This window comes from Genypterus blacodes, unplaced genomic scaffold (assembly GCF_046128005.1).
Source record: "Genypterus blacodes isolate CSIRO-AG114 ecotype Tasmania unplaced genomic scaffold, CSIRO-AGI_Gbla_v1 ptg000012l_1, whole genome shotgun sequence".
Classification (NCBI taxonomy): Eukaryota; Metazoa; Chordata; class Actinopteri; order Ophidiiformes; family Ophidiidae; genus Genypterus; species Genypterus blacodes.
Genome location: NW_027466826.1, coordinates 1,316,183 through 1,340,108, shown reverse-complemented (window position 1 = coordinate 1,340,108; position 23,926 = coordinate 1,316,183). Strand labels below are relative to the sequence as shown.

General features: G+C 41.0%; 1 protein-coding gene across 4 annotated transcripts in view; it reads left to right on the top strand.

Moving 5' to 3' along the window:
* Window positions 1-23,926, top strand: part of macrod2 (mono-ADP ribosylhydrolase 2) — a 380,406-nt gene that overhangs the window by 154,606 nt on the left and 201,874 nt on the right. The gene's annotated exons all lie outside the window — the stretch shown is intronic.

The following is a 23,926-nucleotide window of genomic DNA, read 5'->3' as shown; positions in this document are numbered from 1 at the left end:
TTCATCCCCAATTTATTCTGTTAGCGGCTCACATCACTTTTACTGTTGAGGCGTAAATAATCAACAGAATGGCTGAGATGTTTTCTTTGTCTCTGTCGTGAATGTGTGTGTATGGGAGTGCATGTTTCGCCATCACTCATAATTGCAGAGGATCACAAAATGAAAAGTAGAAGTTTCCAAGTTAAGCTTCGTCTGAGGCTTTTTTCCTCTATTACAAAATATAGTATGACAGAAAAGAAACAAACACCCATTGGATTATTTCAACCTATAAAAACCCAACAGCTAATTTAACCCAGAAACGTTTCCATGAGACCACAGAGAGAAGACATTGAAGCGCCGGTGAAAATGGGTCGTACTCATGCCGTCTGTCATAAAGATGTCAAACAAATGGTGCAGATAAACTATGAGTCAGTCTTGTGGGCCAGCCAGTTCAAGTGACTGCAATACCAAAACAGGACACACGTGACAATTTAATAACCTGCGATGTCACCTGGGAGCAATCTGACTGCCGCTGGGTGCTGTTATTGTAATTATCTCCAGGGTAGGAACTTTCTCTCGCTTCATAACTCGCTCTAGAATGTGTTGCTCTTGACTAGGAGCAGTCAGTTCTTTTTCGTACGCGGTGCTCCTTCATATCGAAGTTATCATTATAACCCACATGTATCATCTTCTTATCTTCTAACTCCATCATCAGCTCTGTTGTCTCCCTTGTCTGCGCTGGAAAATGACAAGCGCCTCACTTTTCTTTGCGAGCGCTTGGCTCTGACAGGCTCCCTCCCAAAATCTTTCCAGTGTCAGGATTTTATTCTTTTGCGTTTAATTTCAGTCTAGGACTTATTTGTTACACCTACACACACACACAAGATAAAGGCATATGGTTCGGTATATGAAAAAGGCTAATAATACCCTGTCCACCTCCACACGATGAACACAGTAAACATACACACAACTCTGAACGTGTAGGTGTAACAGGATTTGCTGAAAGCCGGCAATAGAACGACACCGTGGTCTAAATTTGACATGCCTCTATGCGGCCCATGTGGCGGCTGGTTAAGTAAAATGATTAAATGGCGGTAAAAAGTAATTTTAATATGTATGTATAATGCAATGCTAAAAAGCATCATTGCATTTTTCAGAAACAAGTGGCCAGTGAACCTGCATACCATTTCTGTTTACTAGATAATTGTCTTCCTCGCTATAATTTCCATTGTTGTGCACAAGCAGCATAGTCTAATATATTCTGAAAAGCTCTGTCAAACACTTCTAATTGTCTTGACAGATCTGTGTAGGTTGTGAGATGGCAAACGCAGCAACTTTTTAATTATTAAACACCACCAAAGACTGAAGTCTGTTCTCCATTGATGGAAGAAATAATATGAGGACCAACTGTCTCCTTTACTTGTTTCCAACTTGTGGGAACGACTGTTGATAAACTTTCTTATTTGTTGCGATGAACGTTTCACCAGTTAATTTCAAACGCATGAACTGTATATCATTCATCCCCTGGCATCCAGAGAATATGGTAATTCATTTATTCTTTTCTTCTACGAATGTGATGCGTACATATCTCCAGGCCGGCATGTGCGCGCCCACACACACAGACAGACGCACACATAAACACACACACACCACATGCAAAGTTGCTTATGCTGACACATCTACAGATGGTGGCTTCTCTCCTCTTCCAGGAGTGAGTAGAACACAGACAGATGGACCATTTACCATTTACATCTTGGCAAATCCCGTTATTTTGAATATGGGCTTTCTCCTTCCTACTTTGCCAGAACATTAGGCTGCTTTTCACTATTTTCTATAAATGCGTAAACCTCTCTGAGGATTGTGCTTTTCTTTGGGGACACCCTCTCTGGAATCATTTCCAGCACTTATAATTGGAAATAAGTAAGCAGAGACTCTGACTTAAGCAGAACAAACTGTAAATAGCTTTGCTTTTAATTTGGTTTTCAGAGATTTCGACTTAGCCTCGTACAATACTTCCAACAGGCATGTCAGTGGAAATAATCCATCCATGATGATTGTCATGAGGATGAATCACAGCCCTTTACTCTTGGTCTTGCAGTATTTATGAGCCGTAAGTGTTATTTGAAGATATCATCTGTGATGTATTACATTTCAATTATCAAAGGCCTTTGGCCTGGTCAAATTTGTTATTTTTTTATGAAATGGGCAAAAGAGCTTTTTAAATCTAATAGTCTAACTGAACTTTTACAGGAATAAAATACTTCCTCGTGTTCTGGATACATAGTACTGCCCACTGGGAGAAGAGCCTTCCTTTGCTTCAGAAATCTGAGTGTTTGGAGATGTGATGTGCTGAGGGAATGGAAAATGACCATTCTAACTACTCTAGCTGAGCCTTTTTTCCCTCTCAAGACAAGAAAATTACTCTCCATTACATCTCACTAAGCTGTTTAGGCTGTGAATCCCAGTGGCAAATGAGCCTTTCTTTTAAAAGGGCCACTCACATGTGGGACTGATTATTATGGGGCTGGCCCCGGATTATTAATCAATGACAGTAATTATCCACCTACCATAGCGGAAAAGACTCAGAAGAACTGTCTGTTATATCATTCTGACAAGGAAATTGTCTATTTGCCCTCATCCTAGAGATGTTAGTCATGATGATGATGATAATGATGAAAAGATGATCCAATTAGATCGCCATGTTTATAGTTGTTTGCACTGCAAAATGCACATTGAGTGCAAATCATGCCAAAGCAAGCCCATAAACATGGTCACTCTTGTACAAGTCCTCTGTCAAAATCATTGTTTAAATAATCTGAAATGTGGCAATGAAAGCTGGAAAATAGCTGCTGTTTTCCAACCAATATTATATTTACTCTAAATTTCCTACAGCTACAGCAAGCCAGCCTTGTTTACCACCTCCAACTCCTGGAATCCGTTTCCTTCGTCAAAACAGGCATCATTAACTTACCTGTAAACATTTGCTGTTGGATAGTTCTTGTAATAATTTTACCATTAAGCTGTTTCAGCACATGCCAAGGTGGTAAATTATATTGGTAGTGCCATTTTTGGTGAGGAAATGGCCATTTATCAGACAAAAACAATCATCCTTCCAACTGTTATGATTGTATGTAATCATTGGTTTTTGCTGTAGCCATAAAAAGCAGCTTGGCCAAGAGCTGCGAAGAGTGTCTGCTGGAACTGCCTGTTATGCTGCAGCTGCTGGCTCAGACATTCTGTGTGAGAGAATATAGAATTTGTTTTATGCTGTTGGTATTTGTTGCATTATTTCCTCTCTGCAGGGCAGGCAGTATAGGACATCAGCAACACACTGTTGGCGTTAGTGAGATCGTTGCATTCTACATTCAGCTGAAAGCACTAGTAGTCAATTAGGAATGAAATATTATTGAATGGCATCATTGTATTAAACGTAGTTGTTTGGAGTATAGGTGATATGTCATGATTACTAACAACTTAAGATATAACAGGTTACAATATTATTTGGCAGGTCATATTTGTGCCACAACTTGTCATTCATTTTACAGTCAGATTAAAAAGCTTGGTTAAAAAAACTAAACATAATATTACTATACCCCCTCGAACTTACAGCAGTATTACTTGTCAATGCACTCAATAACTTAAGTCCAATAACTAACATCAAAATGATCAATTATTAATTATTTGACCTTCATGTGTTTTATCTTTATCATTGATCAAGGTCATTGATTTATTATTCTGTGAATTCTCCTTGATTTTTCATACACGCAGTAAAATACCCACTTTGAACTGGCGTTATTTTCCTCAGACCACTTTTAAACACCTTGTCTGAATCTGCTGGTCCTCAGATGCAACTCTGCAGGTTAATCTACACTCGCTCATTTCTGGCCGAGCTGTCAGGGTGGACCTGTGAGGTATTTAGAGTTCAAACTGGAGGTCTGCTTGAGAAAAGTTAATGTCCCAGTGGAACATTTGGATAGATGTGGGCTCTCTACTTTCATCTGAAATCTTTTACCCAGTTTTGTTTTCCTCCCCAGGGCTGTCTTAGATTGACAGTTCAAAACGGCTGTAATGTTTATTGTTTTGCTTCTCACCCCCCTGCCTGTTTGCTCTAAGTAAATACTGTAAATAATGAATTATATTTGGGTAGAAGAAAGACGGGGCCAACATTTCATCTTATTATGCTGCTAACATCACAACAACGTCTCTGTTTTATTAATTACTACTTTTATTAATTATCTATGTATCTCAATCTCTTCACAGTGCTGCATACTAACAATTTCTGGCCATTTATTTGTTCCAAAAGTGAGATTTTGTGCCTGCTTGTTCCTCTGCCGGGAAAAAGAAACACGGCTTGGAGATTGAACTATTCATATATCTGATAGAACTGATGTATCATCGCTGCACTGCAGAAGAGAAGACTGCAGCTGTTTTTAGCACCTGAGAGAAGGTGCATTCAAAAGAAAACAAATAGTTCTCACACATCTTTTCTTTGTTTTCACAGTTTATTTCAAATGCAAATATTATTCCATCAATGTATTACACGTTTAATCGAGTGGTATCAGTTAGAAATTCCGAGATCAAACATTATTAGAATGACCTAAAGTCCCTCCGGTTGATCCATCATAATTCCAGGGTTCCACTGGTACACACCTCTATCTTCCCCACATGCGTTGCCGGGTCTTTAAAGCACCCAGCAGCTGGTCCTTATTGGCACTTCATTTGAATTGCACGTACTGCGGCTATGCTCGTTTACATTATCAATGTAAGTAAATACCCCACAAAATTTAAGAATTGCAAAGACGCAACATATAAGCTCCCCTGTGGCGATTGCATTTGGTTTAGTAATCTTTTTGTAAGTGTAGTGCATTCACTCATCTTTATCTCTGTACTGTGTCTAATCTCATCAAACAGAGCAAGTACTTTTATGTCGTACTTTTGCTTTCTGGTCCAGTCCTGGAAATTGTGAACATTAGAATCATACAGAATTGCTTTTTTTTTTTTTTTTTTTTTTTAGCTCTGCCTTATCAGTTTTACATTTAGAGATTTCAGCCTTTGCAGTATTGCTTCCTCCTAAAGTCGCTCAGATAGCGCGCAGGCACAACCTTATCCATGCAGCATCGATACACTAGGAGACCTTTGATTACTTTCTAATCTAAAACTGGATTCTAACTATTTTGAGCACACTCAGCTGCCTCTCTGTCTCTACAATGACCGGGCAGGCTTCAGCAATTCTTCAATGTGCATTCAAGCTTCTCAACAACGGCACACTAGGCTCCTGCCCTCCTGTAAGCGGTGAATCCATATGCTGTCTATAACTACATGCCGCATAATGAGAGCTAATGAAAGCACACCTGCCTTTCCCATCTTGCTCTGCTTTCTGTATTGTCACGACCAGGGGCAGAAAACACAGAAACAGAAAACACAGGGCAATAATGGTAAGAACAGCTACCAACTTTGCCTTTTATCACCTATACACTTGAAAACACCATTTTCAGCATACATTAAAGGTTAATTAAAATGTTTAATACATGAATTAAACCAATGCACTTAATTGTTTCATGGTTTTAATGTGTATGAATATCAAAATGGTTGTGCTCACAATTTTAACATTACATTAACAGTTCTATGGTCTCATTATGCCTTACAAATAAATCTTTGTGTCCAGATAAGGAAACATACGTACATGTTCATGCAAAGTGCAAATGTATGTAGAACACATCACAATCAGGTTGTGCAAGACCAAACAGGCGGTGGTGTGGCTCACAATGTGATTTAATCTCAAATCCCAACAACCAAGGTATAAATGCATTCTCTGCAGCTAGAACACATTTCGCAAGATCAAATCCCTCTCTCAAGTTGGACATGTGACCCTGCTTTGTGTACCTGGCTCTGCCCGATCTTAATAAATGAATTTGAAATTTGAATTGGGAGTTGTAATGAGTATTGTGCACCTGGAATAGGGACAAGTTGATTAAGCTTGTGCAAGGATGAAGGAGAAGGAATCATGAGCTTTAATAGCCCAATGACCCACCTACTGAGATCTGATCACAATGCAGGTGAACTCCACATAATGAATTGAAAGCAAGGTGTAAATGGAGCCCACTCATTGTCCTGTTAACACATCCATTGTCCTGTTAACACATCCATATACAGAGGTAGCATTTCACTGCAATGTGTAACAATGGGCCTATGCGTGGTCCCACTGCTCCAGAGTTGTACTCGTAACCACTGAGCTTTGTGATAGCGGCGTGTTGGAGTTCCTTTGAAAGTTGGCAGTGTAGTTAGACACTTTGGGGAGATGCACCCTACTTGAGTTCACCTCATTCTCGACTGTTCCCTTTCAGTACAAACTAGGAGTCTCTCGTGTTTACAGTAACTGCACCTGTGCTAATAATACTAATCATCAGCCTGTGATAAATTCTCCCTGATAGCATGAGGAATCTTTCCCATGCCCTATTTAATCTGAGAGACCAGGCCGTCTGTTCCGTCTCCCTCCACTCAGCAAACACAGATAAATCACAGCAAAGTACCCACTATTAGTAAGTGACACACAGCTCATTCTGATTAAATTACCCCCTGGAACATTATCATTCTGCGGAGCTTGTTTATCAAAGCAGTCCCCGCCCCATCACATACAGCGGGCCTGACACTTTCAGAGGGCCATCGGACAGCCCGTAATTTGTTAATTTGCGTAAACTTGTGTTTACACGGACAGATGAAGTCCTGCTGATCTGCTGCTTTGGCAATAATATTGTCTTGTTTTTTAAGGCTTGTGTGAAACTGGGATTTTATTGTTGCTTTTTGTCCTTCAGCTTTTGGAAAAATAACTTAATAAAATAAAGAGTCTGAGTCATGATTTCAAAAATGTAAGAATCCTGCTCTGATGAAATTTTATTCAAGGCTGTCTCCATTTAGATGGTAAATCAATTTTCTCCTTCTTCTTCTTTTTTTCTGCCCTGTTCCTGTGTGATAAAAACATTTCCAGATTCGAGATATCAGGACATTTGATAAACTTGTGCATTGGCTTCATCAAGCAAACCTCGGGTTCCAGGTTTGCCAAAGTGTGATATAATTTGCTCAGCCCTTTGAGAGGCATGTAATCGTTCAAATTACAATTTGAAAATAACACATTTATGAGATTACCATGCAGCAGCCTTTGTAAATGTTAACATTGTTAGTCTTGCTTCACACAAATGAAGCAGCCAATATTGCAGACAGCTAAGTAGGCTGTACTTTGTCTCTAATGTATCAAACAGGCACAGTGTGATTGTTCCAAGGTGTTCTTTCTTTTTTCCTCTTGGATTCCTGGCGGACTGAAAGGAATCCTTTGTTGTAGCAGATAAATGAGTATGGCTCAAATCAACTCTGGTGGCCATCACCGCTTCAACCACACATGCAGTGTTAAGTCAACATCTCTGCATCACACTGCTGCTCATTGTTAGCACACACGTCATAAATGTCACTTCATCACTTCATACACAGTCCATTTAGAGTGCCTCTCCTCAGACTTCTCAGTTTTTATTGTTTTTGGCTACACCGCTGTCTGTCTGCCTGCTTGTTAGTATTTATTATTGGGTATTTAGTAGCAGCATTAATATTCAACATGGTAGTAGGGATTACAGCAGAGGTCAATAGTTGTAATTTGTTTTGCTGATAATATCAATAATAATAATAAAAGTTGTGTTTAGAGTAGTAGTGCAATTTTGTTTATGGTCACGAACTCTGTTATTAAATCAAGAAGGGTTATCAATGACCAGGCTAAACATTTGTAAGCGAGAAACCTTTGACACATCCTAGATGATGAGCAGACTGTAAAGCTAGGATGAAATATTACACTTTTTGCAATCAGACTTTCCAAATTGCGGGATGAATTTAAGATTGGATAAATTATTAAAAGGTAGATGGGATATCAAGGATATGCATCATTTTTGAAAGAAAAACTGCTGTGTGTCTACAGACTAAGCAGCCCTCTCGCTCTCTGCTTTCTCATTGCTGGTAATAGGTGCACTCAATGCAGAGAGCAAACCTCATTTTGTTGCCTGGCTCTAAAGGCCCAAGTAGTCCTCCATGTCCCTCTCATTTCAGATATTTGAGTTCCCTTTGTTGGCTGGCCTGTCAGTCATCCAGCCCTCCTGAGGACTGGTGTAATTTGGTAATTTTGCCTAAATGGTGATACTGTAATTACGTGGCATCAGCTGCCTGGCTGTTAGTGAGACGTCCAACAGTCATTCATCACTAGGAAACTAGAGGGGGGAGGGTCAAGGCATCATGACTGATCGGGTAAACACCTGCAGGAAGAAAGTGTTGTGGTCTCACCCACCAAAATGGTTGATTATAGGAAAAGAGAGAGACCTTTGGGGTAATGGGGTGCAGGAGCAGCTCCAGCCTGTGTGGTGGACTGAGATAGGGGGGTAGCAGGGCCCCAGAATGACAGTGATGCATCAGGAGGGGGCCGGTGTGTGGCAGATGAAGTGGGACCAGCGGAAGGTCAGGTTTGAAGTGGAAGGTGGCAGCAGCCCTAATGTAGTCCTGCCTCCCTCTCTCACAGACACAGACACAGACACATGCACAAACACACACACACACACACACACACAGCTCCCATCTGTCCGTGAGCAAACCTGGTCTAATGAAAGCTGTCATTATAAAGGCCTCATCATCCAGCAGTAGCACATTCACACACGAATGAGATAACAAAGGCAGCAGCGGCTGGGCGACACCACGATTTCAAAGAATTCTCCAGCCACTTTATTTTTTTTATCCTGTGAATATATTTTGCAGTCATAATATTCATGCAAGCAGAGAGGAAGTTGCATTTTCCTGGTTTGTTTTGAGATGATCACATGGTGTGTTGAGTTTTGTGGGGATATGGGATATGGGAAAATCTAATTATTATAGTACTTTATGTATTTAAAATTCAAATAGCATTAAAATACCTGATGATACTCCCAACTGACACTAGTTGATCGCTCGGTGTCTTTCTTTTTGTTTTGATAATGGCCAAGTTAAATCCCAATTTTTAATCTCAACAATCATTTTGGCATGAGTATTGCAAATAGTCCAGTAGTACCTAGCTGCATTTGTGATTACCTATTTAAGTCAAATGTAGTTTTATAGTTGAATTTACCTAATTGAAGTATTGAATTAGGTAAAGTAAATTTTACATTCTGAATGATACAAAGATATAGCTATCTAAATACTTTCCTTATTACCATCTGATTATAAACTGTCCAATCCGTCCTTTTTGACCATAAAGAGCTATTTCGCATTTATTTGTTTTTTCTTGTCGTGGTATTTTCATTCTCAAAGGAGGTGCTGAAAAAGTCATCTTAAATCAATCAGTATATGTCAATCATGAAGCACAAATGTTGAAGTGGAAAGTTCTAAGCAGTGCTATGATACATTTAATACACAGGGAAGCAGGAAAAAAGCTATACAGTGGCTAAACATTCACACACTGATCCCACGTGGTCGTCTAGCGCTTTATTCTAACTTAATTATATGCTCTGTTTTGGAGATTGAACATCTCGGTAAAACAACAACACTGTGGCGCTGAGCAGTGCCCCAGGCTTCCTCATTCTGCAACTTAAACCCAACAGAGAACACTGCCACTCATTCCCCAGGGGACAATTGTGCACAGTTTCTGGGTAGTTGCTGGCCTGTCTACTGTGTTGACAGCGTTGTTGTCACAGAAAAGAAAAGCGAAGTTTAAATCTGATGGCTTTGTTTACCTCTCATCCAAGACTAAGGATGAAAACTAATTAAGAACAGGGAGTAACAGACTCCTGTAGTGCCATTTTCACAGCTAATTATGCATGAATACAGCCTGCCTAAAGAGTTGCTCCCCAGTCTTTGATGTACTTTTTTACTAAATTGCTATGGTTACTTCTGCTCATTAGACTTTTAAGACTCTAAACGTTGACAGGTTTTGTTTTTTTTTCTTCCCCCCACCTCACATCCCAGTATGGAGACGTTGCCAGGGGGTTAGTTAAGTATCTGCCGCTTTTCGTTCTTAAATATAGTCATATGACCTGTGCGCATATCCCAGGTTGCTGGTCTTGGGTTTAATGTTGTGGATTTAGTCCTGCAATGGGGTCCTTAAAAACCATTAACCCTCCCATAAAAGTGCATATGGCTCACTATAAACCCTAATGGGGAAGTGGGCCAATACACAGGAGCTTATGTGTACTTTCAGGGGCACCACTTTTGAGAAATCCGGAAACGAGACTCCATAAAAAAGAGCAAATAAAACTTCTTTTTGATAACATTATTGCGTTGGGGTGTTTCCCGGAGTTGGGTGTCTAGCCTGGTTTAAGTGCCGTCTCAATCAATATGTTCTCAGGAAATTAAAGTTTGTATACCCTCGTGTAGATTTAATGGCTCAAGGTAGTTTGAAATTATAACCTTTAATTCATTTTTTTTCATGACCCTTTTACTGTTCACGTCTCCCTAAAATACACACAGTTTTCCATCTCTACAGTTTTATATCTTGGAGCCATTTTGTTTTCCGTGTAATTAAGTAATTTAGGCCTGCACCAAAGTACAGCATGCAGAAACTAATCCAACCCGATAGAGAGGGTTTTCCTGTACAACTGTAATTGAGTTAATGTGTAATATCTTGCTTTCTTATGAAATATTTGGAACAAATCAGATTTGTTAAGTAATTGTAAGGATAACCTAATTTAATCACGTTTAACAACACAAAGGGAAAATCAGCCTTAAGCCATTTATGATCCGTTCGTCATGTAATTGTTTCTTTATGAATTCACATAAATCATAGGTTTATGTTTGCAGTGACTTTAAAGGGGCCAACAATATCAGTTAAGTTTACTTATTAGCTTTTATGTCAAACGTCCATGTCGGCCTGAGGTGCTGAGATTGTACATGCTATCAGCTCGCCTGTCTTTCCTCGGGTTTAAAGACATTGCAAGGTGAGCAATGGCTCTGAGGCAAGTAGTTTTATGGTGATCACCTTGAGTCGTTGCTCAGGCCAGGAGACCAGTGAGCGTAATGGATCTGCTGGGAGCCCCGAGTATGGATTTATGAAAGTGGAGGACTGAAAGGAAAGATCAGTCACCTGCCTCTGTTTTCTACAGACGCAACCGTGAATAACAGCACCTGACCTGATCCAAGGTGACAGGATTTTGACAGATGATACACGCAGACTCTTGAGGCATATCAGGCAGTCGTTACAATCCACTAGTCTCCTTTTCCCACCTACATGGTTTGGGGCAGTCTATAAGACTTGGGTTTGTTTCCCTACCTTGGTATGTTTTGAACAGGTAGGTCCGCAGCAATTTAGGTGCAGTCCATAACAACTGCAGGTTTTAAAAGTTCAACAACACCAAGATTTAGATGGAAACACCAAAGTGAGCATGGTTAATGGCAAGTAAATTAACTTTGACTATCATCAGTAAATTAAACAGACGCAGATTATTGCTCATCAAGCAGGCAAATAAGTTGAAGTTTAGCAGGTTGCGTAGGCTCAATATATACTCCATTCTTCTGTTTACACGCCTGAGGGCTGCGCGTCTTCTTCACATAATGTGAAGCAATATGCACTATTGTAGACATTTTGAAGTGCATTCAAATTCAGCTCTCTGCTGGCATTGAATGCCACTGTTGTCATTGTTGGAAAATTATTGAGCTATCCTGAGTAAACTTCTTCCTTCATTGATTTTGTCACTTCCACTCGCAGGCATCTTTGCAGCAAAGCAAGGGTTCTTGCTTCTTCTTGCTTTTTTTACACATTCAGTATTTTCAGTTTTGCATGGATTTTATTTTCTGTGTTAAACCAAACTGAACCAAGTATACAGATTATACAACCTTGTAACAATTTAGCTGTTCATTCAGAAAAAAAATTACAATGTCTGCTTCAAATGTATTATCATCACAAAGGCACTTTTTGGCAATAGTAGATAACTGTATAAAAAGTAAAATGTAATTTTTTTTTAAAATAAGCACCACTGGTCTGACAACACTCTTCTTGAGAAAGCAGTTCTTGAGGCTTGGAAGAAGCTTGAATGGAGCTGTTTCTCCAAATGAACACAGACCTATCCGGTGCACACATCATCCACCATGTCATGCAGTATGTGCCTGTGCGCTGCCAGGGGCCAGGACGGTAAAGGTCTCCTCCATGTGTGTGGTGGTTAGGTTGGCAGGGCGAGCAGTGGGGGCGTCCGGATCAAGTTTCCCCCTCCTGCTGTCTAATTATTGACCCATCTGGTATTGTCTTTTCAATTGTTTCAATTATGATGGCACTGGTGTTGCTCAGCACCCTGGCGTCAAGGCATGCATAATTCATGTGCTACACCCTGGACTCCACTCAAAGCTGTGGGTTTGAGCTGAATGTCAATATTGCCTCATGCCCCCAGTGGAGCGGAGGGTTGTCTGTATTGACAGCAAGGCAGATAAGGAGAGCAAAAGCTGCCTAAGACAGTACATAGTGATAGTGATCGTGAACGTGTAGGTGAAAGGAATTTTCACAGCCTGTGTGTCATCAAGAAGTATACTGGCGTCAAAGCTTCTATTTGGACTCGCCTGATATCTGACCTCATTATTGTCACCCCACCAGACCCAGAATCAATAATGTTCAATTACTCATGAGCTACAGCCACAACACTGTTTACCAAGAAATCAGAGCCAACCAAGGGTTAACCTGCTCATTGGGGATTTGACTGCATTGCCTGAACCGCCGTCTCCATCAAGGTGCTGTTCAGATCCAGAAAAACAGTGCAAGTCAATCAAGAGGAAAGGGTTCAGGAAGTCATTAGGAGGTGTGAAGATGAAAGGCAGAAGGGGTCACATTTTTGACACCTCGCTGTAATGGAGGTGCTGCTGGCTAGGAGCGACATGACATCTGTAAAATGCTTCGTTATGGAGTGCCACTGGCAATTGTTTATCCACAGATTGGAGTTCAGCAAATGATCAAAGGAACCTTGTAATGTTCACAGTTGCAGTTTTATCCACCACCTTGTTTTGCTGAAAACGAGGCATTATGTTCTGACACAAGACAGAAAAATGCATGTTTAAACTGTCTACTTGTCAAGAATAACAATGCCATCTGTATTGCTCTTAAATCGTTGTTTACCAGTTTAGAATTTAAAGTGTGTGAGTTTTTCCCCCCAGCTGAACCTGGGGTTTCTTTGCACATCCATTTTTAAATCCATCATGGTTATGAAAGGCTCATTGATTCTGTACTCAGGGACTCATGCTGATGTGACTCATTCAGTATTCATACTGTGACCTCTTACAACAACTCACCTTCAATTGCACAGGTGCTCTCATTCACACTGGCCTACTGGCCTTCAGCTGTATCTCTCCTTCCCCTGCAGTCACACTGGATGTGCACAGAATAAGATGTCAGAGCCATAACAAGACGGAGATTTCATTCCGCTAAATGTATCTCTAAAGACCTCAACCTACAAGAGCAAAATGATGCCTCTGCCCTCAGGGGGAAACTCTGTAGTGCACATATTAACCCCTTGCATCTCATTCAAGGGCATTTTCTTTAATTGAAAAGTACAATTTTCCTGTATTTTGACGTCATCAGACCCCAGTGTTAATGGAAAATGAGGGATGCAAATTAATCTATTCCTGACAATTTTGAAAGTGCCTGCTAGTGTGAAATACTTAACTCTCATTAATACGGCTGCCAAAGGTAATATATTAATGTTTTCTGTCTGTAATTATTTTTAATTGTATCAAGCATTTTCTCTGTATTTCATGCTCAATGCTCATCTTGCCTTTTCGTCCTTCAGCCTCTCATTGTAAGCTCATACTCTCAGGCTGTTTGCTTGATGGACAGGCAATGAAAGATTAACACCCATTTTAGGGCAAAGAGTGTGTTAAGCATTTTAGATATAAGTTACATGTACTTTAATGTAACCTCTAAGTCAAGTATAGTATATTTTAAATGAAAACTCACACAACAGCAGACATTTATATCTCAATAACCCTCCATTTCCCTCCCCAGAATGTTGTTTATGATTCACCTTGCAATTTGTCAAGGAGAGAGTAAATCAACTTTTAAATCTTCAGCAATTGGTGGAGTTGTTGGGAAAATCAATATTCAATAAGTTAAACTATCATATAATTTAGTCCATCTTACAAAATGTAGCTGTAGGGGATTCTTCACCAAAAAAATTATACTTTCATCCTGTGCAGCATTCAGGTAATATGCGGGTAAAGGGTTCTATGTGCTCCTAACAGAAATACAGTATACATTTATCATACTGTTGCAGAAGAGGAAGAAGAAGAGACATGAGCTTACTGAGTACAAACGGCAACAATAACACAAGGCATTAACAAATGAAGGTCACGGCAACATGAATTTCCATCTTAAGTCACTGCAGCATAATGTCCACGGAAACTGTGGAGTTGTATCTCCTCTGAAGTCTGACCCTTAGAGCAGTCCGTGCCGGAGGGAGACTGGGAGCCCCTTCTCTGACTGCGGAGCGTTTTAGATAAGCTCGGTTTTCTTCGTGTCTCGGCGAAATTGAAACAGGGTGCATGTCGGTGTCATCATGCATATCAAAAAAAGTTGCAGCCTATCGTGGAAAATGGTGCTGCCAAAGTAAACCAAAGTAAACTAAGCCTCTCATGTCTCTCTATATGAACAGTTAATGAGCAATGACTAACACCTGGTAGGGTGGGATTGAAGCTACATGTGAACCCTACATCTGAGCTACATCATATACACAGTATGTATCAATATGATATACTATACATACCTCCATAACTCCCCGCTCTAAGTTCAGTTACACAGAGCACGGAAATGTTCTGTAATAGGTGCAAATTCGTCAGCCTCACTTTGCCCTGTTTTTTTATAGCTGCGTGAAAGAGACGTGTTATTTAAGTCAGTATATGGTGTGACATAAACTACACGGACTGGGTGTGCTGTGCATGTGAGGACTGGCAGGGAAATTTTGCCGCTGTTGTGTGCCTCCGTGTAGGACTACCAGTGAAGCCCCAAATACGCCTTACTGCAGTGGTTATTCATGACGCCGAAGCTCAGACGGACCAGGAAAGATGAAAGAAAATTGATAAAATATGAAGACAGGACAACCATTCCTCATACCATTGTGCTCACTCCTGTGGAAACATTATTTTTCTGTTGGTGTGGGACACAAAGCCAGGTTGTTGTCACCCTCTCCTGGCATGGCGACACACGCACAGCTGCACACCCCACCTTCCTCTCCGCCGCCTCCTGCTCCGGGGCCATCGATCGGGAGCTGTCACGCTCTCAGGGGAAGTTGTATGGGATTCTTCGCTGGCACGGCGCTGCCCTTCCTAGGTAGAGTCGCAGAGCAGCAGGGAGCCAGGGGAATGGAGGTTGCGATGGGTTTTTTTTGCGTGGCTCGAGCGGGGAGGTGGGGTGTGGCGGCGCTGGGGATGGTGGGTGGGGGTGGTGTTGTGTGGCGAGCAGCTGCTTTCCAATGGATCACTTCATTAATATCCCAGGGCAGAAATTTGAGGGGCCGCAGCAGACTAATTAGCCCTGTCTGACCCTCGCATCTCAGAGAGGTCACTTCTTCCCACTTCCTGCAGAAGCCATCCAAAGCCAAGAACCCCCACCCACCCACACACACATACACACACACACCTATCGGCAAGCTTTTGTCCTCACTGTCAGTCCTTCGGAATAACCTGGTTCAACTAACTAGTCTGCACTACAATAAAGACCGCCGTATGCATCAAAAGAAGTAGGGCGTACTACAAAGCATCTGATTTTAGACCTAACAGGGTTTTATACTTTGGTTACAAGTGGAGACAGACACAGCCCCCCAATTTGAGCCCCCCAGTTAGAAAACGGGATCTGACAGGCACACTGAGGCATTTGGACTTTCAAGAACGTTCTGGATGTCTCTTAAAAATTAATGGAAACTCTTACTCAACTGTCCCTTGGAATTGCGTTTCAGTCTCCATCCATCACTCTGTATATGTTTACATAACGAATGGTGTCTGTGACTCCCAGGGGTACAGCAGGGACAGTGCGGCACAATGGGTGCAGTGTGTGTGCTCGGTGCCAGGAGAGAAGGAGCCATCCCTCATTAGTATCATCTGTTTTCCCAGATGGCAGGGTCAGAATAAGAGGGAAGCTTGATGAAAGGACTCGTCGTGCAGGGTGACACTCTGCCGCGCAACACTCGCTGCAGCTTGCGAAGCCAAGTTCCCGGGCTCTCACAGGTGATACAGGGCTTTAGTGGGATTCACAGTGAGAGAGAAAGAGAGCCTCGTATTCTCAATCCTGTTGTATCCCCATGAACCCATGCTGCAATCTGATGGGAAAGACGCAGGCAAAGAAAAGTTAACGAAAGAAGTGGATATTTCGACTTGTTACATAAATATAGAAAAGAAAGACCACCAGAAATGAAAGAAGTTGCTGTGAGACCTGCTATTCTAATGTCCTGTCCTTAACAGAGAGCAGTGCGCTTTGCTTCTAAACGCAATATTTTGCTCTGACTCGCATTAATGATTCCTCAATGGCTCATTAGAGTGGAGTCTGTGTCCGACAGAAAGCCCAGAAGCTGCGTGTCATGCCTCAACATGGCAAACGAAGGCGGAAGCTACCTCTGTCGTGGCCTACGTGGCAGCAGCAGCAGCTTCCACGAGCAGGAAGGGATAATGAGTGCTTTCACATTTTACCTTGAAAACTCACCAAATGGCCCTTATACCAATTAAGAGCTTGTTTTTCACTGGAGTGGCCATTATCAAATCTGACCTTCCAATTATTTTTCTCATTTTCCTCCTGATTCTGTCACCCCAGTGTGCCACGGTCCGCCCTCAGAGCCTCAGAGGATGGACAAGGAATGGGTAATGGTTATCCAAGCCGGGACCCAAGACACAGTCTTTCCCTCTCTTGTGTTCTGTATTTTTCCTCTGCTCCATTTAACATGCCTTTGCCCTGAACATTCTGACTCTGGACCGATTTGTTTCTTTTGGATTTTTATTCATTTGCCGATTTTCAGTCAAGATTTAGCTTAAAGGCTAGGAAATATTGACTTGAACGACAAATGCAGAAGACTGTCTGCAAAGGAAGGATATTGTATGTTTATGGGAGCTAAACCTTTTGAACGATACACCTCCTTTTGTATGTCCAATATATGCTTACATGTGCCACATAGGATACACAGTGACAGGCCTTCCTTGTGTTTCAGATTTGCATTTTCTAACCTTTAATTTCTGGCGGTTTTCTGAGTCCCGTTGGCGTAGATTACTTAATGGTGATGGTTGTTGAACAGCTGCAGCAGGGTCACGTACCCTCCTGTCTGTCTTTTCAGACCCCCATTTCTCAACAACCACATAGGCAACCACACGTATGCACACACACACACACACACACTTTATTATAGATACGGCTCTACGTATCAGTTGTGGTGGGGAGGAGGCAGTGCAAGATAATACTGTCAGGGTTAAATGTAAGCAATGCTGGGATTTCAATTTATTTGGTAAACCGCTTCCTGGTATTCATTATGAGCCGGCAACATCATTGATCGGAGCGTGTGGCATTAGGATGTAGTGCTGTGTATTGGATGGCACCTCTCCGCTCTTTGCTGCTATCATCTTCAGTGCATTCTTGGAAGACTAAAATTACAGGGTACACAACACCTATCATTTCAAGATCTACTAAATGTTCAGTGATTTTGAACTAATACGAAAAATAGACCATGGAAATAGAATATATAATTTTTGTAATTGTACTCTGTCACTAGCCAACGTTACAGATCTTTGTCCACCTGATGTGTATTTAAAGATCCTGCATTTATAATACAAACTAAAGTTCCTAGAATTGTGAAATTTAATAACACAATCATGTAAGATTTTTATACACAATCACAAGTGGGTTGAAATAATATCACTGATTTAGAATCAGTAAAGCGATTTTGTTTACACTGAATGGAATCACTTGACATCAAAGAAAGTTTAGCTACCTACGTGTTATGGAGTGCGCAATACAAGCACAAAAAGTACACATTCTAGTACTCAATACTAATTAATCATTGTAGAAAGAAAATTTTCCCCATTCCAAAATCAATCCACAAATATATTAACGTTGGATTCAGTCAGACATAAGCTTTTTCAGATAAAACAGAACATTGGAGTCTCGGTTGTGTTCTGATGCTTTTGAGTTCATCTCCACTCGCTACACAGAAGATGTTGAATTCATCATCCCCGCAACATTTTTTACTGTCAGACTGCAGGTAATGAAGCCATTAGTATTTTCAGCAGCGAAGCACATATAATCTGGGACCAGAAGCATAAAAGAAATTCCACAAAACAATACAGAGCAGTTATTTGAGAAGTTATTAGCTTGACAAAACAGACTATCAAAAGATGAAAACAATAAAAGTGAGCTAATAAGAACGGGTTTAAACCAGCTTGATCAGGACCTTTTAAGTGTAAACATAACTTTGTATTATTGAGCGTTAATATTCACAAAGAAGAATGATAATGTCCTCAAGAGTCCGTATGAGTGCCATGCATATATTGTGACTTAAGCTGGAATGAGCTCTTCAAAATACACAAAGTGACACAGATCAAGACTTAGACTAATCAAGGCAGAGTAAAACCTTAAGATATAGACATATACAATTAGTAAGACTAGAGACTGCCTGCAAGATTGGCTATGTTCTTGACACCACATCCAGCCTAAATCATATTTAAAGGATAAGCTATAAGGTCAGTACTTTAAACAATGCTGTGCAAGTGCTACATTTTACACTGAATCAACCGGTAGATGCGCTTTAAAACTTTAATTCTGCTCAGATTAAGGCAATATTAGATTTTTCCTTTCCTTTTTAAAACCTTCACCCTATTAGGCATTAATCGACATTGTGTGTTCTGGGTAATGGACCTACATATATTGCGCAATTTTCAAATCAATTTACTTATGGTGTAAACAATCCATCGTCGCATTCTCTGCATGCGTTTCCACACTTGGCAGGCTTTTCCTCTTAAGCTGATTAAGCAATGAGTGATGTATATTCGATGATAGACAGAATCCTATTTATTCCATCCATTGTACCATCTTTTTGCCCTAATCACAACACAGACAAAAATCGTGTATAGTGTCCTGATCAAAATATATTCATTTTATTCTTATTTGTGATTGGTGGCTTTCATGTCTCCAGTAAAAGATCTTCATTCTGATATCCTAAAAAAAGTCTTATCTGCTCTTACTAAACAATCTTGGCTTTCATTTTTACTTTGCCCACAATGGGGAATTCAATATAACTAATCGAAGGTGGTATGTAGGCGAGAAATGTACAGCGTTGTATCTAGAATTGACTGTGAATAACGCCCGCAAAATGTCTGATTGTACAAAGACGACACTGGCGCTTTAGATTGAAGCAGAAGCAGCTGAGAGGAGTGCCCACACTTCTGACTGTGGTGTCTGTGGGATGAAGAGATTAAACAAAAAGATCTGAGGGTATTGTCAGAAATAGATACTTGAAATAGCTCCTAGAGATATTTTTATTGATTGTTTTGAAAGTCGGTGGGCTAGTAGTTATTGTGCATCCTGCGCTTGGACTGATTGCTAGACAGTAAAGGTAATGTTTCCTTTATGTCTTCAGGGAAATGTTGGTGATCAAGAGGAGGATTTTTAATAAAAGCTGAGCTCTGTGTGTTTACTTGTTGGTTCCGCGCACACTGCTAAAGGGAATTGCAGTATTGAAAGTCATTTCTCTCACTGCTACCACCTGAGCTGGGTCCATCCAGGTAACTGTGAGGAACATGCAGAGTTACTATCAAAGTTTATCCAGGTCATAGTAGCACAGCAGAAAAACACGTTCAGTTATGTTTCAAAGGGAATAATACACAAACTTTTGCAGATTGAACATTGACCTACTATTTCTATTTTTTTTGTTGGCAGGCTGCAGCTAAGGTACATTAAGGGTCTATTGATGGATCATCTCTGATGGAATGAGGTTCATTGCATTCACTATCTATTTGCTGAATGCTCTTTTATTTTTGCATTTGACGAAATCCCAGTGTGCTATTTTTGATTAGCACTTGAAATATTTAAAGCTGAGCCCTCGCATTCTGGAAACTTTATAATTCTGTTGCATATGCAACAGAATTCCAATTCTGTGGAGTACATTATGAAACAGATGGTCCCTTAGCAACCAGACACTTTGATGTTAGATGATGTCTGGTTTCTGACTAGCTATGTCATTTCAATGAATTTACTGATATGAAATGCACCAGGGCCCCCTTAACTACCTCATCAAGATTGGCTACTCAGACATGTCGTACTCTTTTCTGACTGAGATGGAAAGCCATGTATATCCAGTGAATAGATGCTCACTCATGTAATTAGTTGGCTACAATAAATATAATAAACTAGGCCACACAATGGACAATGTTGGGCTGCTGTTGTTGTTCTTGTTATTCAGTGGAGAATGATGATACGAAAGAAACCATTGCTTCACTTCAATGCTGTCAAAGTCCTTAAATAAATGCAGACTTTTGAATCCTCAATCTTTCCAAGGTTTGAATAAAAAAGAAGAAGAGCATAGAAATGAGCACCCCTCTTGTCTGTAAGCTCACAATCTTGTGCGCAAATTCTACACATCATCTAACCTCCTCTTTCAAATAAATAATGAAATCTGAGGGCACTCTGTCCTTAAGGGAGGATGTATCCAGTCATGTCAAAGCTATCCCTATTTGCTTTCTATTGAAGGCTCGGGTGGCACCGAATTGACCAGCTGCCTCCATGGAGGAATCGCTTCCAGATGAAGTACTCCTGCTAGGCCTCAGCATGTCACGTCTTTAGCAGTGACAATTTTACCCCCTTTAGTAAACCGGGCGGATGGAGATCAACATTACTGCTGGTAGAAGCACTTCCCAAGAAGTTTTATTTAATTTCTGTCTCACTTTTATTGTGTTATCGATGGAATTATATGAAAGCAATATCTCTTGCCGACTCCTTGTGCGGTCTTTGTGAAAGATGAGATTCTGGCATTAAACCCACCTGTTTTGCCTCAAGTCGCTGAGTGTGTGTGTGGCATGTGCGTGTGTTGTCAGTGTGTGATTGCGTGTGCATGCATACATATGTACTGGTGTGTCTTAGTAGGCACGAGTGTGAAATTGACCACAGCCACAGGGGGCTCAGTGTGGTTTATTTGTCCCAAGAGCTTTTGGGTCAAGAGATGCGGCCACCCACATGTCAGCCAACTTCAGGATGTGCTCTCGTGTTTCTGGTTTGTATGAGATTTGTTGTATTAGCTGTGTAGAAAAATATTTGAGTGTATTTTTTTTCCTCCACCACTCCTCAAGGGGTCATGGTTTGATGCGTTGTTATTCAATTGCCACCATGAAAAACCTGATCAGAAAGAGCAGGAGAGGCGAGAGTGAGGTGTGGATTCTAAAGTTGCACAGTCACTCCTGCAATACAGGCTTAGTCTTAAACGGAATCAAATTACAATTTCAACCTTTTAGGAAAAAACAATTTGCTTTCCTTGACGTCATGCTGCACCAACTGCTCCATCTGTGACACATAGTTCAAGTAGTTCAAATCTGACATATTCATTACGAGCATTTGGTAGATATTCCTCTTGTATGAACTGCTCAAACCAATCCAGATTGACACATGGAGAAAGGCTTGATTAAGCGTGTGAAGCACTTTCTAGAATGGGGGATTAAAGGAATACCTTCTCTCTCTTCTCCTTCCTACGCACAAGGTCTTCACTTATGAGGCCTTTGAAGCCTGGTCAGAAAGATCAATGCGATGCCGTCAGATACCCCTGCTGTTGCCGATTGTTGCTGTTGCTTTTTATCGATGCTTTTACCATTTCCGCCTGTTTGCGCTCCCTTTAAGAACTTAAAAGTTGTTCTTTCAATTCAATCAAGCAGCAATTTATCACGTAAACGTTCAGGCTGAAATATTGGAGAACTGCTTGCGTGCACGGATTAATCTGAAAGCGGTGCGACACGGTCAGTGCCTGCTGTGTCCCTGGGAAAACACCGGACATGCATTTCTGTTGACCGCACGTGATACATAGCGTCTTTTAATAAGAGGCATTCAGCTTTCATTAATCCCAGAAAATAGATGTTTTACAGGGTCTGTTTGCTCGGCCATGACCGCAGTGTTAGCTCTGAAGTTGTTTCATTTATTTAAAGCAAAGCTGCTGTTGGTGGACGCCCACACACACCACAAACAACTTTGTTACATGAGGAAGAATTTTACCAACAGCTGCTGTGAGTTCTTCAATAATTCATCTTGTGGGACGTCCCTGAAGCAGGGTTATACTCTCATTTAGACAGCATTTGTGTCTCTTTGCATGTGGTTGCATCCGTGCGCACAGACCTAACGAAAACCCAGAATCCAACAGTTTTCTATTTCCTTTTTATCCGTGTTAATTATGAGTATTCAGCTGAGCCAGAGTCATTGTATCTCCATCCTTTTGCAGCATCTTCACGTGTGACTGATTTGAGGATCACACGCAGCCTTGGCGACTTATCCAAACGCTAGGCTCAGTTTTCATATGCATCGCTTTCAAAGTTGCATAGCTTGGTGATGATTGTCAGACGTAGAATATCCTCACCAGCAATAAAAGGTGTCCAGGTGGCTGTACAAATATTTCCTGAGATTGCAGTGAAGATTTTGTATTTTTCATCAGCGGCTCTCATGGAGCATATTAATATTCCATCCCAGAGGGGTGGAATCGCTTATTTCTGTGATGCTATTTCGAACACAGCGGCATTGGACACGTGGCGTGTCGCTGGTTAAAGAGGCGGATTACCAATGGAGGCATTTTTCTGTTGATTTCTCCTCCACGAGAAGCCATTAGCCTCCGGGGGCAGCGACGAGGTCTACCCATTATTCAGGGACAAGGTGGTGGAAATGGAGAGGGATAAGACACAATGCGCTCAGGGCCAAGCCGCTCACTCCCCTGACCTGCTTCTCAAATGGCTTTTCCACACTCTCATAAAAGCCATTGCGCTGCATTTTAAAGAATAATAGAATCGCTGCCTCCTCCCTGAGAAACTATTTTAGCTTTGTAATTCCTTGGCACCGGGGCATTTCTTTGAAGGTGACTTCACAGCAAGTTTTCTTTCTACACCTCTCAAACACCTATAAGAAAAATCAACTGCTCCCTTAAACAACGGCAGTCTGAGCATTGCCGCTTTTGTCGCAGCGTCGAGCCGCAAGAACGCAGCTGTGAAGAAAATTAATTATGCCGATGTCTTTGAAACATGAATGAGTGGGATGGCTGTGCACAGGAGTTATCCTCCTTACACGGCTTTCATCACCATTACTCTTGATTTGTAGGTCTCTCTGTCTTGTTGTTGTTCTGATCTAATTTGTCTAAACGGTGAGAAGTTTCTCAAACGTAAAATCCCTTCCTTGTTTTTTTAAGCTTGTGTAGAAAACATTTGATCTGATGCTGGGGCAAGAGAACACTAAGCTAAGCAGGGTTCCAGTTTTTCTCTCCTAATATTTTTCAGAATATACACATTGCTGTAGGAGCAACTACAATTACAACCAACATTCAGATTAACACATTACTATTTATTTGCCTTCTTAATTGTGTTAATGAGCAGTTATTTGGTTGTGAATACACAATCATTATATGCTGTGGCTCTTGCAAACATTGCACATTAATTTTCATTACTTAATTTTCACAAATGACCAACTAAAGTCTCTAAGATGACTCTGGAATTGACAAACAAAGCACATTAGCCTGTAAAATGTAGACGCTGTTTAAATCATGCTGCAGGCGGCTTCACATTTGCATTCTTTTCAGATTCTAGCTTACAAACACAGCTTTGGAAACAACTGGTGTGATCCTTGCTTGAAAAGGTAACATTAGCGAGAGCATGTTAGAGACTGACCACTGGTCACGGAAGGCTTCCTGCACAGTTGAGGCGCTAACAAGAGGTGATTATTGCAGGAGCTCCTCAGTCGAGTCTCGCGTGCTCACACACATACACAAACACA